Raw genomic sequence first — 18,100 nt, forward strand, 5'->3', positions numbered from 1 at the left:
GCCTTCATGGCTACAAGGATACTCCCTACAATTGATTCTTCTGTACCACAGAGGTAGCGTAGAACAGGAATGATGACTACGTTTAGTGTTGGTACGCGGGCAAGCACCGTTCTTCAGGACCTCTTCGACGCTTCGCGTGAGATTATCAAGAGGCCCGACGGGCATTCTTCGTGCTCAATGTGTTGTATCCTTTTCCATTCACTGGTCAAAAATATATATAATGGTGAATGTATGTGTTGGTCAAGATGACTGACTGCCCAGTAAACATGGCAGCATTGGGCCAACGTTGGAACGTGATTGGAACAGTGGTCCAGACGTTGGCCATGTTTACTGGGATGGTCGCCCATTGAACATCTGTGTCATCCAAGCACAGCCTGGAGTTTAGATCCGTTTGCAGATGTCTGCCTTCTTGTGAACATTTTGCTTGTTTTAAGTCTTGTATGGATTTGTATCTCTGATTGTAACCTTTGTGGGGAGCGGTGGTGTAGTGGTTAGCGCGCTGCGCTACGAACCCGGCGACCAGGGTTTGATTCCTGCTCACGGCCAACGCCAGTGACGATTATCTGAACCGGTCCTGGGCTTCCCCTAGGTCGACTCAACCTCAAATAAGTATCGACACTGGGGAGACAAAGGCGACCCGACGTGGTGCTGGTCATAGATGCTACTCGCTAACGGCACTTGCCCCAACAGTCTGTTGAGGCTTCACGGGATATCTTTGTCTTTGTAACCTTTTCCCTATTCCCCCCCCCCTCCCCCGTTTTGTCTCACTCACATGTCCCCCCTGCTTTCTCAAGCTAAACAACAATAAGGTCTGCTGTGCAGAGATATCTTGTGTTTTCTTCTGCCCCTAAGCACACAAGCAGCTTTGGTTTTGTGCAAACAGTTGTAAAACATTGCCAGTGACTTACGGACTTGTTTTCAGCGAGTGCTGCTCGTCCCTACCCCGTCCTTCACCACACGGTGTGCGTTTGTCAAAAAAGACAAAGATCCCCCGTATAGCCTTAACAGACTGTAGGGGCAAGTGCTGTTAGCGAGCATCTATGAAGGCCGGAACGGTACACGAGGGGGTGGGTGGCCAGCACCACGCCCGACCACCTTTGTCTCCCCAGTGGCGATGTTTACACACCACACCAGGTACTCATTTCAGGCTGAGTCGACCTAGGAGAGGCCCAAGACCGGTTCAGATAATCGTCACTGGTGTTGGCCGTGAGCGGGAATCGAACCGGGGTCGCTAGGTTCATAGCGCAGCGTAGCGCTAACCGCTACGCTCCCCACGTTTGCCAGCACACACACACACAAAAACACACACCGAACAAAACTCCAGCATGGTTTAAAAACGAGTCGCACATTTTCATTTTCGTCTCTCTCAGAAATGTGGACACGAAAAAAGGACATGGAACGGAAGCTGTCAAATGGAAAAGAATCGCGGGAGAGATGCATGCTGGGAATTACACCGAGAGACAGAAAGAGAAACACATGGATTGGGGAACACGCAAATCAGGGACATCGTATTGACTTTAACACGTAGCAGGCTTTCACGACCAATATCCATAATAGAGGTGTTTTTTTGGGTTAGATCGACTAAATATATAAATATGTCGCTGCGTCGGGTGGTGGCGGGTTTTAACGACACATATTTACGCGATCTAAGCCAAATGACCTCTATTATGGATAAATCAAGGTCTCCGATTGGAGGAAAGAGGCCTCCACAGGGATTGGTCAGGAGGCAGGGCTTCTGAAGTGATTGGAGGGGGAAGTTTTGAAGGGGAATAAGGCAGGAAACAACGGTGGTGGAACCCAGAGGGGCGACTGGTTGGATCCGTTAGAGGGAAATGACAGGGGATTGGCTGAGGGAAATGGGGTGAGGGAACATTCGAGAAAGGCGGGCTGAGGGATGTATGAGGGGAGAGCACGAGGATTGGGGACGTTTGGAGGTAGACAAAATATGGAAGACAGCCAAGAAGCCTAGGGTCCCTTATTGTGCATTTTATAGTAGGCTTCCTTATGGTGCAAACTAATAAAAGTGGGCCTTCTTATATTCTTGTCGTCAGAGTCATTACACATGTGTAGTGAGTCATTGCAGAGACACTATTTATTAGGCAACAACGTTTATTCTACAATTACGTAACACCGTTACACACGGGACTAAATCGCCTGTCTCTCACTCTTGTTACACACGGGACCACAATACACCTGTTCCTCTCGTATGCGGGATAACGATAATCGGGTCAGAGCAGCCAGAATGTTGTTTGACCCACGATGTCGAAGACGTAGCACTTGGGTTTCACTTCACCTGCAGACAGCCCCGATATACGATCGGAGCTCCCCTTTTATCCTTCTCGGCGTGGCCTGGCTCCACCTTCGGACGCGCCCACCACTGGAATATTCCCGACGGTTCCAGGCTACACCGCACCTGTTTTCTCTTTGGCTCCGCCCTTAACCACGCCCCCTTCGGGAACTCTCCAGACGTTTCTCAGCTACCATTCCCGTGTCCCCTCGTTCACCCTTGGCCCACTTTCCTCACCCCAGCCCACCACGTCCCCACATGCCCCCCCCCTACCGCCAGCCGCCCCCACCACACTCCAGAGGTCGCAACCGGGTACCCGATACCCGTACCCTACCCGATACCCGGCTACCCGTCACCGGTGAGTAACCGTTTGTCACTCATTTCGGGTAAGGTACGGGTAGCGTACGGGTACCCGTACCCGGCCGGGTACGGGTACGGATACCCGTTTGCGACCCTGTTGCGGCTGGGTACGGGTACGGGTAAGGAATCAAAACCCGTTTGCGACCTCTGCCACACTCCCCCAGTGACCAACTCTGTTGCGATTACCTGCGGCGCTGGCGGAGGCTGTTATCCCCTCCTCTGTCAGTAGGACTCATCAGGTTCCTCCTGCTCGCACCCAGCACCATGCCCCTAGTGGCCACTGAATGGTACTGCACAGTGTGTTAGGCCTCTGCGTCCATTCCTACGGCACTTGGCACTCCGCGCCATAGTGATCCATTTAACATCACGACACATTTCAATTTAAAGCTTTCGTGACTGCAGGGATCCATCTTCTTGGTTCTTTCGGTAAAGTCACGTAGAATGGAAATAATAAAATAATAAAAATAAGACATAATAAAATAATTATGTTTTATTTTTTTCTTCTTCTTGGTTCTTTCGGTAAAGTCACGTAGAATGGAAATAATAAAGTAATAAAATTAAAACATAATAAAATAATTATGTTTTATTTTATAATAAAATAAAAATGTTTTAGTTTTATTATTTTATTATTTCCATTCTACGTGACTTTACCGAAAGAACCAAGAAGATGAATCACGACACATGTATAAACTCTCATTAATTGACTCGATGACATCTGAGTATATAGAGGACGGCAGAGCTTTGGGTGGAAACTTGGCACCAGCTCACTTGGCTGTTTGCCTTCCCACTTGTCTGTGGTTCCTCGCACCCCTTGAGTCGTTCTGTCTCTTCGAGAGTGAGTGAATCCCGTGTGTGGCAGCGCATGACAAGTTGGAGTTGTTATTATTCCTGCAGCTCTGTGGATTTCTATTCTCATTCGGCGCACGGATTCGGATTGTCAAAGCTTGAAAATCGAATCCGGATTCGCATTCATCCCATTCCTTGCTGATGCCAATGATGATACTGATTCATATTTTTGGGGTTTTTCGGTAAAGTCACGTAGGTAAAAAAAAATTTTTAAAAAGAAAAATCACGACGTTTCGAAGTAAATGATACAGCTAGCGTGCTGTGACGGTTCCACCGGAAGACGGAAGCTTGTGTTGCCTCCGAAACGTCGTGATTTTTTATTTTATTTTAATTTAAATTTTTTACCTGCGTGACTTTAACGAACAAACCCAAGAATATCAATCCTTGCAGTCACGAAAGCTTCAAATCTCGAGAAAATGATACTGATTCCATATAAACTGAACGAGGTTCTAGCGTGTGCCTATGACAATAAACTAATGGTTATCGTAAAGGTACAACAGCTACTTTTGTATGCAAATACACCCATTGGGCATCACGAGGTAATCGCGACGGATTGTGATGCACGTGTTGGAGGAGCGCCATGCACATCTGGCAGACGATTCTGTGTTGGCCAAGGGCTCTGCCGCGGTGGAGCCAACGGAAAATCACACGAAGCATTTCGCCGATACTTGGGCTGCCAAGGATCACCCCCTCACCGCGTGATCTCCCCTCTTCAAAAAACACAACGGGGCGATGACCGCCGTTAACTTTGCGCTAATTGGCACTTATTTTGTATTGACCACCGCGGAAGAAAGGGAGTTGTTGACCCCCAACCGGGATTTGAATTCAACAGCCCTCCACCGACAGGGATGGGCACCACTTCAGTGCCCGTTCGACAATAGAGTGGCGCACCTATCGAGTGTGCAGGAGGTGCAACTGCACCAGGGTCCATGGCAGAGGTCGCAAACGGGTTTTGTTTCCTTACCCATACGCGTAACCGGCCGCACCAGGGTCGCAAACGGGTACCCGTACCCGGCTGGGTACCCGGCTGGGTACGGGTACCCGTTCCCTACCTGTACCCGTACCCTACCCGAAATGAGTGACAAACGGTTACTCACCAGTGACTCACGGCCTACCCGTACCCGTACCCGGCCGCACCAGGCTCGCAATCGGGTACCCGTACCCATACCCGGCCGGGTACAGGTAGCCGGGTATCGGGCAGGGTACGGGTATCGGGTACCCGGTTGCGACCTCTGGTCCATGGGCCAGGCTACAAAGAGGGGGAGGGGGTGGGGGTGATCGGGCAGTGGGCCCTCTTTCATTCCTTACAGTAGGGCCCAGGCCGACCACACTAAGCCACTGAATGGAGAAACGATGACTTAATCTCCGTGTGTCCGGCTGGGCTTGAATTAAGTTGGCACGTGTGTACGTTGAATTTCTTTCACGCCGTACGTAGCCAACCGTGCTAATCGGAGGTGCGGCGGAAGGACAACGAACTAAGCACAAAAAGCAGCCCTGAAGAAATGAGTGTTCAATGTAGATGACTTCAAAGTGCAGAGCTTCCGTGGCGAGCTCCTAAAGCAGCCCCCTCTCCAAGCATCATCCAATTCAAATTTGTGCACAGGGCGTATTTAAGGAATGAGATAAATTCATGAACACTTCACCAGACTGTGCGAGATGTCCCCCAGGTACGGTGCAAAACTATTTCCACACCTTCTGCCTCTGCCCTGATGTTGTGAAACTGTGTAACGAGATTATGAGCTTTTTTTTTTAAATGACCCTATGAGGCACAAACCCTGTCCCCCATCAATAGAGGAGAGAGACCGACCCTGTGGGGACTGAAGCCTCTCACGGCCTCAAGGCATCAACACGCTCTCATTGAAACCTTTAATATTATAGCCAGGGAGGTTATTCTTGTTAATTGGAAGAATCACGAAACACCCACGTGCAAGCAGTGGTATAGTACGCTCCCAGCACACGTGGGTATGGAGGATCTGAGCCATAAGCTTAAGGGAAAGGAGGGGGAATTCGAGGCCAGATGATCCCCTCTCATACAACACCTGAACTAGGCTAGCCGGTTTGGGGGGGGGGTGGTCGGGAGAGGGGGACCGATGATAAGAGGTACAACCACTACGGATTAGACGAGAGTGGGACTGGAATGAATGGAGGAAAAATCCGAACGCTCTATAGCCGCCTCTTTGATTTATTTTAGGGCCAATTTGATTCCACCCACCCCGTCTCCCTTACTTGAATGCTAACCTCACCCCTTCTGGTGGCGCCCCGGCTTGTTAGGGGTAGCGGGCCTTCTCCACATCTTTATAGTCCCCTGCTTTCTCCAACCGGAGAAGCTCATGTCGACGGTTCGAACACGCGACACAACACGTGGTGTAACGGGCCCGTGCATTGCCTCGATAATTATCACAATAAAGTGCATAGCTCCAGTGGCTTCCTAATATCGGAAGGAAGAGCCTTCCAGACGGCTGCAGAAGCGCACCTGAAAGCGCGCCATGCGGTCACCGTCTTTGTTCGATGGCCGGCCAAAAGCTGCTGCCCAGGTAAAGTTTGACGGCCTTTGGGTTTGACTTTTTATTGGAGTTGTTTTGACGCGCGGGCGAATAAAGGCAGGTCTCGTGGCTCATCTGGCAGTTGCGTTCAAGAATCTTTCCCCTAAAGGCACAGTAACCGAGAGAACATTGGGCTTAAATAATGAACGCGTGGCTCTCGCTTTGTAAACACACTAATCGGGTGTGGCTCTGGGTCACTGGGGCAGCACAGCTGGTCATGCATTCCCCGGCCCACCCAAAGGACATATGGTGGACCACGAAGCCACCTGACTATAGACTTATCCCACGTGGCTTTACTCGCCCAGTGCGGACCCTGTGACAACCACTAATCACGTCGTGGCTTAAATTCCATACTGAGCACAATTAAAGCCACCGCCAATCGCTTCAATCGCACTGCTATTGAGTGACCGGAAGATGTATCATTTTGTCCTCCATTCGGCTTTTCGCTTAAAGAACCAATGCATACACAATTGAAAAAAAAATCAAGTTGCCTTTCCAAAGTGCAACTTTGCTTTTTGAGAAGGGATGACATTGAGCTGAAGAATGGACAAAACAAACGATCGAACGGAGAGAACAGCTTTGGGAACCGCGGTGACTCAGCCAGGCAGAAGCTCATTCGCGATTCGTTGCAGAGGTTGAAATCCGACAGGCCGCCCTGTTTATTACCGCGGGCGTGATGACCATTCCATATGCGCCGTCTGCTTCACAGTGAATGTCAAAGACCCCCTAATCCAAAAGCATTGTCGGTCGTTGTGTGCCGGTGTCATGGTCCAAATTTGGCACAATTCTAAACTGCAAATGATTCCATTGAGATTACACAAAGCAATCATTGCCGCCTCACCGGCAAACGCATGCCCGGTGGCAGGCCGGGTGCCTTGACACCCTGCGAACCATGGACAGCTGCCACTGGGGTGCCCTGTTCTTCACCTGAGGACGGCTGCTTGCGTTGTGGCCGAAACGTCGTGAGAATTGTATTTTATGATGTTTTATTTTTATTATTTTATTATTTCCCTTCTACGTGACTTTACCGAAAGAACCAAAGAGTATGGATTCCTACAGTCACGAAAACTTCAAATCAAAATCAAAAACATGCATACAATAGGTGGCGTTTCAGGCACTGGCTCTTCTTCATAGCACATGGTCTGGGTTCCAAAGTCTGGCTGCTTCACTTAATTCATACCAAGTGTTTGTTTAGCAGTTGCAGACTCGAGTATTATTACATCATCGCTGGAACGTGACAAATGCCGGCGGCTTGGGAAGGCCTTCATCCAGCAGTGGATTGACCATGGCTCGCGATGATAATGATGATGGTCGTGGTGGTGTTTTCTTAGCACAGGGGACATAATGGGTGACCAGCTTTCGGGGCAGCAGGGCTCTGGCACAAAAACTGCTGGTCAGGCCCCCTGTCTGGGTTGAAGTGTACAATGTGCAGCACTTCTCATTGCGTGGGTGAGAACTCTTTTGTCGATCCACTGCTAGATGAGACGTGTCCCCATTCCATGCGGATCGTGGGGGTCTTTTGACCATACTTCACCACGTTGGCGAAAGTGGGGAGTACGAACGTTGGAGCAAAGTACGGTATGTTTAGGGATTTGGTTACACTGCCCTCTGATAACATTGCCCCGCAGCAATGCACTGTGGTCATCCGATAACAAGTACTATAGCCTGGCTGAACCTTGCATGGCTTCTGAGTTATGATGATATTGGGTACGTTTCGATTGAGTTGGTAATTATGCAATTGTTTATTTTTTTGCATCAGCGATCAGCGCTCGTTAATAGGTTATGTCAGTAAAAGAATGACAGCGATTCTGAGAAACAGGGTGACGAGGTAATTTACGTGTTGGCCTAAAGCAGGGGTAGGGAACGTCCGGCCCGCGGGCCGTATAAGGCCAGCAAAATCATTTGATCTGGCCCTGCCAAGGAAAACCGCAGGCGGGACTCGAAATTCAATGAATCTAGGAGCAAACCTGGAAAAGCAGTTGCGAGTAGCAGCAACATCATCAATACCAGCTAACATCATCACACGCCTCACCAAAGAGAAGCAGTTCCAGCCATCACATTAAGGGTAAGTTCATTAAATGTTTGACCAAATATAATGGGCTCATTTTTAAGTTGATAATTTTGTATGGCCCGCGAATGATGTTATAGATATCCAAATGGCCCTTGGCAGAAAAAAGGTTCCCCACCCCTAGCCTAAAGGCTGGTTTGGATTGAGCGAGCTGCATGCCGGGTACAATAATAGAAAGTTCAGCCCCACGGCTAGTCTGGAAACAGACACGAATTCATAGTTGGTTGGTTTTGCTCGGAACGAGGGGTCCGATATGAGTTCCAGTTAATTCCAACTCGCCATTCCCGCCCAAGCCTGGGCCTAAAATGTGTTTTCCGGTGCGTGATGCGGCTGTATTCCCACGAGCTATGATTGGCAGCGGGCGACAGAGACTTTGCGGCGAAAACGGAAAAGAAAACTCAGTTGGAGGTGTCGGCTAAGGTCAAGCGTAATCACGGGGTGTCGCTATCGATCAACCTTTTTAGAATCTGTAAACACATTTCGCGGGTTTTTGTCGTTTTAATATTCACTTAGCATAAACAAGTGGGTGCGGTGACCCATACAAACACACACACACACACGTACACACGTTTAAGCCCATGACCACAGATCACCCAGAATGAGCTCGATCTCATCCGCTAAGCAGCAGGGGTGAGCTTGTAAGTCGAGTGACCGCTTGCAATAAACAGGCGTTGTATGCCGCTGCAGGGTTACATCGTGGGCAGTGCAGAACAAATCAATTGCTGTACTTTCCTATGCTCCCACGTCGACCCTTCCGCATCATTCTCCCCGCCTTCTCCAGCCCACGTGAACGGCATGGTGAAGTATGGTCAAATAGCCCCCCCCCCGCCCCCGTAACGTGCACACAGCGTGGGGGTGACCCCGCCTAGCAGTGGATTGCCAAAAGGACCGTGCCCGCACACGCTCGTGACGAACGAGTCGAGCCAAATTGTCTCCGTGATGAAGCGAGTGCTGTGGACTTCAACGAGCGACCAGGCAGGTGACAGACTTTGTTTTAGTTAAGGGGCCCTCTATAAATGACGTCACGCACCTAGGGGGGGAGGGGTCAGACATTTGTTACGCCGTGTGACGAAGGGGGGGGTAAAAATTGTTCAAAATCGCGTGACGTCATTTATGGACGGCCCCTAACCACGTAAGGCAACACCGAGCTGTATGTCTGTTTTTCAGAAGCGAGCTGGCCACAAATGATGGCTCAACGAGGTGGCTTGATCGTTTGGAAATGTTGAGCATCCAGATGTTCTAAACGCATGTTTCTCTAAATGTGGGGGTGGGGGGGGGGGAAACCGGAGGACCCGGAGAAAAATCCACGCTTCAAGTATTTTCGAGTTAAGTAGGAATTTCTCAGGAATGCATCCCTTGGGTATTGCAGGGGATTCCAGAATACATTTTTTTTTATTATTATCGACGAACCGATGCATCGTTACACGTCTGCCGACGACCTTCCGATTTTGAGCCACGTGCTCCACAGAAACATTTAATCTGATCGTTGTTGTGTGCTCATTATATATTCTCCCGGGGTCACCGGTTCCCTCTCCTGGTGCGGCTGGCTACGTCCAGTGCGAAAGCAGTTCAGCATATGATACATGTGTAGGGGTGTTACGGGAGGGAAACGGACAAGCACACAGGGGTGTCCACATCCACGTCCGCAAACGGTTAACACCCTGGGGGGCTGCGGGGGGGATGCTGGGATCCCACACAGCCCCACCCCTCGGTAGCAAATTGGTATAAAAGGCGGGGAGCGAGAGGGCTCGTGGTTCAGTGTTGGGAAGCCTAACCAGTGAAGACTGTAGACCGGCAGATAGGCCCTGGACCTCCTCTGACTCGCCGTCCTTCTCAGGACCGAGCAGAGCAAGCCAGTGGCGCGGCCCCAGAGCCTCAGAGTCGATATTCTTCTAAGAGCCGGCTCTGTCTGGCTGGCTGGGTGTCGTGACCTGTGCTGTGACCAGGGCCGGGTCAGGTAGCCTCCCCTAGCACCCTTAGCGGAGGACCTGGGAGCAGACCAGTTGGGCAATAGCTCTGGGGGTGTATCTCAGTCCAGTACGGGTGAAGGGGCCGTTACCCCTTCAAGTGTTGTATACGTTGCCCTGTGTTGAATGTAAAGTTATAATAAGAAGGGGCCGTTACCCCTTCAAGTGTTGTATACGTTGCACTGTGTTGAATGTCAAGTTATAATAAATAGTGTGCCTCGACTACACCGTCTCTGTCGCCTGTGAACCCACTACACAAGTATTCATATTCTTTGGGTCTTTCGGTGAAGCCACGTAGATAATACAAGTTCATTAAATTCACCGCGCCCTCTGTCCACGTAAACATCCGTTGACCACAGTTCAGTCGAGCAGCGGGTCAAGCGCGGGGGGAGTCAAGTGCGGGTGCTGCCACCTCTTCCAAGGGACCTGTCCAATGTGGAAGAGTAGACCAAGAACACCCTCTAGACGGACTCTCCAGAGCTTCCTCGCGTGGAGGCCCTTCCACCGGCGGTGATGTGAGCAAGACATTGCAGGGTTGCACCTTTAGATGCGTAACAATATACACTACTTTATACTGGCAAATGAGGTTCCAATTGTGTAAATGCTTTACCCCGAGCTCTCATACTCTGATGGTGTATTGTCTTTGAGTTGTGCGCCTTTTGGCGTCATCTGGTCCAACACCATGTGAGACTAGGCTCTAAGGAAAGCTGTCTTGGGTGTGGACCAATCAACTTCAAGGACCATGTGAGACTGGGCTCTAAGGAAAGCTGTCTCGGGTGTGGACCAATCAACTTCAAGGACCATATGAGACTATGCTCTAAGGAAAGCTGTCTCGGGTGTGGACCAATCAACTTCAAGGACCATGTGAGACTGGGCTCTAAGGAAAGCTGTCTCGGGTGTGGACCAATCAACTTCAAGGACCATGTGAGACTGGGCTCTAAGGAAAGCTGTCTCGGGTGTGGACCAATCAACTTCAAGGACAGTGCATACATGATCATAGTTATGTTTTTTGTTTGCATTATGGCTGCAGGTATTGTGGTCTATGCAAACATGACTCCTTGTAAAAAAAGGTGTCAGTTTTGTTGCCAGATAGAAGGGTAAAAAAACAATTATCACTGCCAATGTAGTTGGAAATGATCATAATTCACAAACGATAATAATTTAAACGTATAAAGCTCCCCTTAAACAATCGCTCTCAGGGCGCTATGGATGGAAAGGCGGAAATAGTTTGACATCAACCAAGGAAAGAAGAAGTGATAAAAACATTTAAAAATAACCAAAGAGAGAGAAAGCCATTTTAAACAGAGACGTTGTTAGTCAAGATCCGTCAGGTCTACAGCACTGTGTGTGCGCAGTGTCTCTTACCATGTGGAGTTTCGGCAGAGCCTCCAACTCACACATTTAGCGGTTCGCATCCCAGTTGGGGATTCAGTTGGCCCATTATTTGTCCAAGAGATTAGACAAAAACGTCCCTGCCATAGGAACGTGGAAATTCCATCAGTGGCTCAGAGCGATATCTGGACTTGTACGTGAATGCACACATGCGGTACTATCACCATATCCAGTTGGCATTAACATCGATTACAATACTTATGTGCATTGAATTATAAGAAGTGAATTTCGATTTAAAGCTTTCGTGACTGCAGGGATTCATCTTCTTGGTTCTTTCGGTAAAGTCACGCGACAGCGTCGCCTCGACAGACCTGGTCTTCACCTGAGGACGGCTGCTTGTGCTGTGGCCGAAACGTCGTGAGAATTATTTTATTATGTTTCATTTTTATTATTGTGATTACTTCCCTTCTACGTTCAAAGAAGTGATCAAGAAAATGATCACAGCCTTTTGGTTCTGCTGAATGAAGGCTTCCCCACAACCATCACCGGTCACGGAGCATGCTCAACCATCCGTCACCATGCTGGTCAGTGAGCAGTGAGGCATGGGTCACGTTACGGTTGATGCTTTGTTTTTCTCGAGTCAAACGCAGTCCCAAAACCTTGACTGAGTAAATCATCAACACACATTATCTTCATTAATGGTCAGCGTAATATCTCAAGCTGTGTGAACGAGCAGACCGATCTTTGTATCTGTGTCTGCCGTGTGTGCGTCTGCGTCGAGAGCAAGGGCGTAGCGGTTCATGCACTGCGCTATGAACCCGCCAACCCGGTGACCTGAATTCAATTACCGCTCACGACCAATAACAGTGAATAGTGGAACTGATCCTGGGCCTGCCCGACGTCGACCCTGCCTCAAGCAGTTGCTCTAAATATCAGCAATGGGGAGACAAAGGCGGCCGGGCGTGGTGTTGGCAACCCACTCTCACGTGTGCCGTGCCGGCCTTCATAGATGCTCGCTAACAGCACTTGCCCGAAAAGCTTGCTCAGGCTATACGGGGGGTCTTTGTCTTTGTTTGCATGTGCGTGCAGCAGTGTCATGGCGGTTTCCGCAGTGTGCCCTAATCCTGGCCATGTCAGTCCAATCTTGTCCACGCGTGCACAACAGAATACGAGTTTGTTAACAGAGCATAATAAGCTTGCCCCACATCAGAGGTCGCAAACGGGTTTTGATTGCTTACCCGTACCCGTACCCGGCCGCACCAGGGTCGCAAACGGATATCGGGTAGGATATGGGTATCGGGTACCCGGTTGCGACCTCTGCCCCACATTGACTCTGCCTGATATGGAGGGGGGGGGGGGCTTGGCACATGGGGCAAGGGGCGACATCAGAACTCGGGAGCCGAGGAGGATGAGCCACGTGTTCGTCCCACCACTCCTAGTCTTGCGCAGGCGATTAAAGGCACCTGCACTCGCAGAAGGTAGGAGCAAACGACGGAGCATTGCCCCTCGCGTTTGTGAGTTTTCACGGCAGCGGTGGTGGGATGCACGTCTCTAATTATCCAAGCACCGTGGAGGCAGCGAGGGTTGGCGAATCGCACCGATAGATGTTCCTGTGGGCGTTTGAAGTGCCTTGTCCTGGCTCGCCAGGAGAAGGCACCTCCTTGTCCTGTTTCGTATTGTTTGTTAACGCCTACCGTTGGTGGATAGGAGGACAGTTATATCACTTTCACGGGAAGGCCAGGAACACGACGAGGTTTTTCTTACTCTTGGTTCTTTCGGTAAAGTCACGTAGGTAAAGAAAATAATGAATAAAAAAAAATTCTAATCTAGAATGAGGGGTGTTTCTTCATTAGGACACCGTCTTTGCAGAGGTCACTCACAACAGCACCACCTGGTGGACATGTCGCGAGCCGCCACTGAGTGTAACTTGTGCGTTTTGAAGGTAACTCATAGCATGTCCTCTGCAGAAGGGCCGTGTCGTCGCTTGATGGTCGCTTGTCTTCAGGTGAAGATGGTCGTTTGTTGTTGCGATCGAAACGTCGTGATCTATTTTTTTTCTACCTACGTGACTTTACCGAAAGAACCAAAGGGTAAGCATTGTAGAGTGTTTATATACGTTGACGGTTCTGAGACAGAAATGGAAATTCCACATTCTTATGACCAGGACCAGTCATTGTTTCTAGTCCCGTACATGACTTTGCAGTGATTACTGATGTCCAACTGCACAGCAGGCATCGCACTTGAGTAATTCTCTGTGGCCGGTGACTGGGCAGTGCTAAGAGAGATTGAACTATCGTTGGCTCTGTGTGCAAGCCGACTCAGTAATTAATGTGCTGACCCCTAAGGAAACAGAGCCACGGACAGAAGCATGCCTGTCAAACCCCTTATCAGTGCCCTACCTTATTACAGATCAATACATGCCTTATTGGTCAACCCCGTGCACCTTATAAATCTCAACGTTCATCCTACAAAGTCCAATCACAAGGGAGAAACACAAACAAATAGACATTAAAAATCATCCCGTATTGAAACGGCTGTATGCCGTATGGACCAGAATACTTATTTTCCCAGTACAAGAATACGGGGCAAACCGTATGGGTTGACAGATATGCAGAAGTGAGATGTTCCGTAAGGCTGTACCAGATTTTCCCTGTGAATTTCACAGTTTTGTCTGTCAACTCTACCCCCACCTCCCCTCCATCCAATTCTACCCTTGCCTCTTGCGAAGGTCACGTGATAAACCAGGGCACTTTCATGGCAACTGTTGACGGCAGCCGTTAAGGGCGATGGTTGCCGCAACATTTTCTCCCGTGCAAAATGTAGGCGTCCGAATCTTGACAAATCTCATACCGTGAGCAACTTAAAACTTCCAAAAAATATATAAACTACGTTTTATTTTATCAGATAAGGCCCACAGAGCCATGTAGCTATTGTTCAGAAGCGACCTGGCCACAAATGATAGCTCAACCAAGTGGCTTATCACGTGTAAATTTACAGCAGCCAAATATTCTCAACGAATGTTTTTAAATGTAGAGGGAAAAACCGGAGGACCCAGAGAAAAATCCACGTGATCACAGGGAAAACATGGAAATCCCAAATATACAGCAGGCGTCAGAGTCGAGATCGAACCCACGACCTCTTGTGTACCATGCGTCACATGACTTCCCGCGGTTGTGAGCTCCGTAGACCAATCATTGTTTAGATGAAGCATCGAATTTCAGGAAAACTCTCCTTTCCTTGGCAAGGCGGAGCCGTGTCACTTTACCACCGCCAAAGCGAGGTTCCATTCGACGGTCATAGCAAGTGCGAAGCTGGCGACGATTGCATGTGAGGATTGTCCTCAAGTTGTCCGAGCGTATCATGGCCTTAACACCCACACCGTAACCTCACCCTCCAACCGCAAGGCTCCATCCCCCCTCTCCCCCAACTGTGAACCCCGTGTTTTGGTCAGATCCATTCAAGACCGTTTTAAAATAACAAAGCTGCCGCGGTGTTATCTTGATGAAGATAAACCAACAGCCGAATCCCGCGTGGCCCGCTAGCAGCTGCCTCGTGTTCGATCAACAGCCAAAATCCACCTCTCCTCCCTCACAATCAGCCACCACTTGTCTTAACATCGGCAGCAGTGTAATAAACGTCTTATTTTCTGTTTTATTAAAACCCGTAACGCGATTTTATGCAATTACAGGGTGGAGCGGTGGCTGGCACAGTGGTTAGCGCACTTTGCTATGAACCCGGCGACCTGAGTTCGATTCATATTCTTGGTTCTTTCGGTAAAGTCACGTAGAAGGGAAATAAAAAAAATAAAAAACATTATCTCCCTTCTACGTGACTTTACCGAAAGAACCAAGAATATGAATCACTGCAGTCACGAAAGAAGCTTTAAATCGAAATTTAACTGAGTTCGATTCTTAAGCACAGCTGACGTCAATGGCGATTCATATCGGAACGGGTCCTATGCTGCTCCGTCACGAACCCACACTTGCCAGCGTAGTGAAATCACGGTCACACAATCCCCCTTGAGGCAACATCACTGGCGCTCGATGTCAACATCAACTCTACCCGCCTTAAGCTCATCAACGTAAGGGGCCGTCCATAAATGACGTCACGTGATTTTTGACCCCTCCCCCTCTTCGTCACAAAAAGTCAGACCCCCCTCAAATATGACGTCACAAAGCTCTGCCCCCCCCCAAATAAAACATGCTTCAAATCGCTTTAAACTATTGTCATTGTAGTGCGTATTTAATGTGACGTTGCACTCTGATGTTGTAGGAGAAAACATTTAATTAAAAGTATATTAAATTAAGTAGAACGTGTTGTCTATATTTATTGAAAGTTGCGCATTTTGATGTGACGTCACATTTCTCAACCCCCCCCCCCATCGTCACACATCGCCACAAATGTCACTTCCAGGTCCTAAAATCTGCCTCCGCTCCCACCAGACACCTGCCCCCCCCCGCCCGCATCTCTCAGCTCCTGCGTTTTGTCTCTCGGTCCCTGCATCACGGATCCCAAACACCCCTCCGTTGAGCACTGCAGTGCCACATCGTCTGCTTCTGTGAATGATCTCACGCTGACTGTAGACTTGTACCTCCTCGAGAGCCTCCTCGGGGCCCTGGCCACACAACCGTCCTCCTCCATGAGCAAAAACTGTCGTCGATTGTTAAAAAAATAAACTTGATAGACAATGGAATAAATTCGGACTTGAAATACATTCCCAGATATTGAAGGCTCACTCGCACAAAACCTCATCGCTCAGCTCTGGCAAGGTCCACACCAGACTTAGCCTCTGCTCTGTGGACAATGCGCTAAGGGAAGCCCTAAATCCACTGTGTGAACCCTCTCCTGCGTCCACGGTTAGCCGGCTTCTTCCTCAACGCCGTCAGTTGAAAAGTGTTGACCAACTCAGTTCAGCACGTGGTAGGCATTCGCGACAAATACTATCCATAAGAAAGTAGTTTGTTTTTGGGTAAGATCGCGTAAATATGAATGTGTCATTAAGCCTGCCACCACCGTGACAAACCTTACTAATTGGCTGTGTCGGGTGGTGGCGGGTTTAACGACACATTTTTATTCATGCGATCTAACTCCCCCCCAAAAAAACCTTAATTCATGTGAACAACTCGCCTCTGACTCGCGTGGGTTTTCTCCGGGTGCTCCCACACGTGTAAACACCCCATTTGTTCGGTTGAAAACACCTTCAGCTGTCTGTGCCTCCGTGTGTTGTTGTTTTTTTGCGGATTGCACAGTCACGCAGCTGCATAAATGCCGTGATGTAAAACAAATCTCAAGACTAATTCCTCTGAAACGGTTTGGAAAATGAGGAACGGCATCGCGGTGACCGACTTCTCTGATCGCCCATCGTTCCCGGCACCCCCCCCCATCTCCCCTTGATGCCTCTCAGCCTACCACCGCGTAATATCCGACCTGGAAACGTCCCATCCATCCTCGATTCGCTGCCCATAAAACTCATCTCCCACTGCCAGCTTTGTCAGCGCCGAAAACCCAGACTGTGGCCCCCAAACATCCACGAAAATGTCACGTCAACCCCGTCCTTTCCTCGGAAAAGTCTGAGAAAGGGTTACAAACTGTGCGCTCATCTCCCCAGACACCTCTCCCCTCCACTGCCTCCACCGCTCATTTATACAGCATCGCATTTCAATCGATGGCCATTCATATGGAAACCACTCTCGTGCACGTGGCAAATCACTTCTCTTTCTTCAGATCATGGATCACCCTCGCTCCTGGCCCTCCGAGAACCTTCGCTTTTGAAACTAGAGACCACTTTGCCCCCGTCCAGTGCTTTCCAATCCAGCGACCGAAGCTTCCTGTTGACATCCCTAGTCAACATTTGCTCGGTGGCAGTGTCGCTCATCTCTCCCTCCTACTGCCCACCTGGCCTGGGGCTCACTGGAGCTGTTTTGTTCACGTGACAATCCTTTACTGATTTGCTGTGTCGAGTGGTGGCGGGTTTGACGACGCATTTATATACATGCGATCCAACAAAATAAACAACCCTCTATTATGGATAATATTGATCGCGAAAGCTTACGTGTTAAATTGGAGCTGTTTGGAGTGCTTGGGTACTGCCATTGCCAAAGCATTGATAATGTTAACATCCATGGGTGGACTGATGAATGATGTGTACAAATGCATATATAGTCGGCCCATCTCATCATTCCATCATTGCTTGTGCATTGATTATCAATGAGTGCATGCTACTTTGTGGGGCCCTTTTTGCCAGTATCAAGATGGTGAAAAAAGTAAAGGCTTTAACCCTTTCTGGAAATAATACAGGATGGTGTTAAGATGTCCATACACCAAATGAGCACCTTTTACAAGGCATCAAGTATTCTTGGTTCTTTCGGTAAAGTCACGTAGAAGGGAAATAATAAAATAATAAAAATAAAACATAATAAAATAAAATTCTCACGACGTTTCGGCCACAACGCAAGCAGCCGTCCTCGTTGTGGCCGAAACGTCGTGAGAATTTTATTTTATTGTTACATTTTTATTATTTCCCTTCTACGTGACTTTACCGAAAGAACCAAGAATGGTGTTAAGATGTAAATAAACAAAGTATACAAGTTGCAAGTGTGCGCAATCTTCACAGCGATCTTCACAGCGGCGTTCAGGGGCTGCCAACTTGGGAAGTGAGCTCTGCCCTCATGCACACGGGAGGGCACGGGGACATTCC

Source organism: Lampetra fluviatilis, chromosome 46 (assembly GCF_964198595.1).
Source record: "Lampetra fluviatilis chromosome 46, kcLamFluv1.1, whole genome shotgun sequence".
NCBI classification, from domain to species: Eukaryota; Metazoa; Chordata; class Hyperoartia; order Petromyzontiformes; family Petromyzontidae; genus Lampetra; species Lampetra fluviatilis.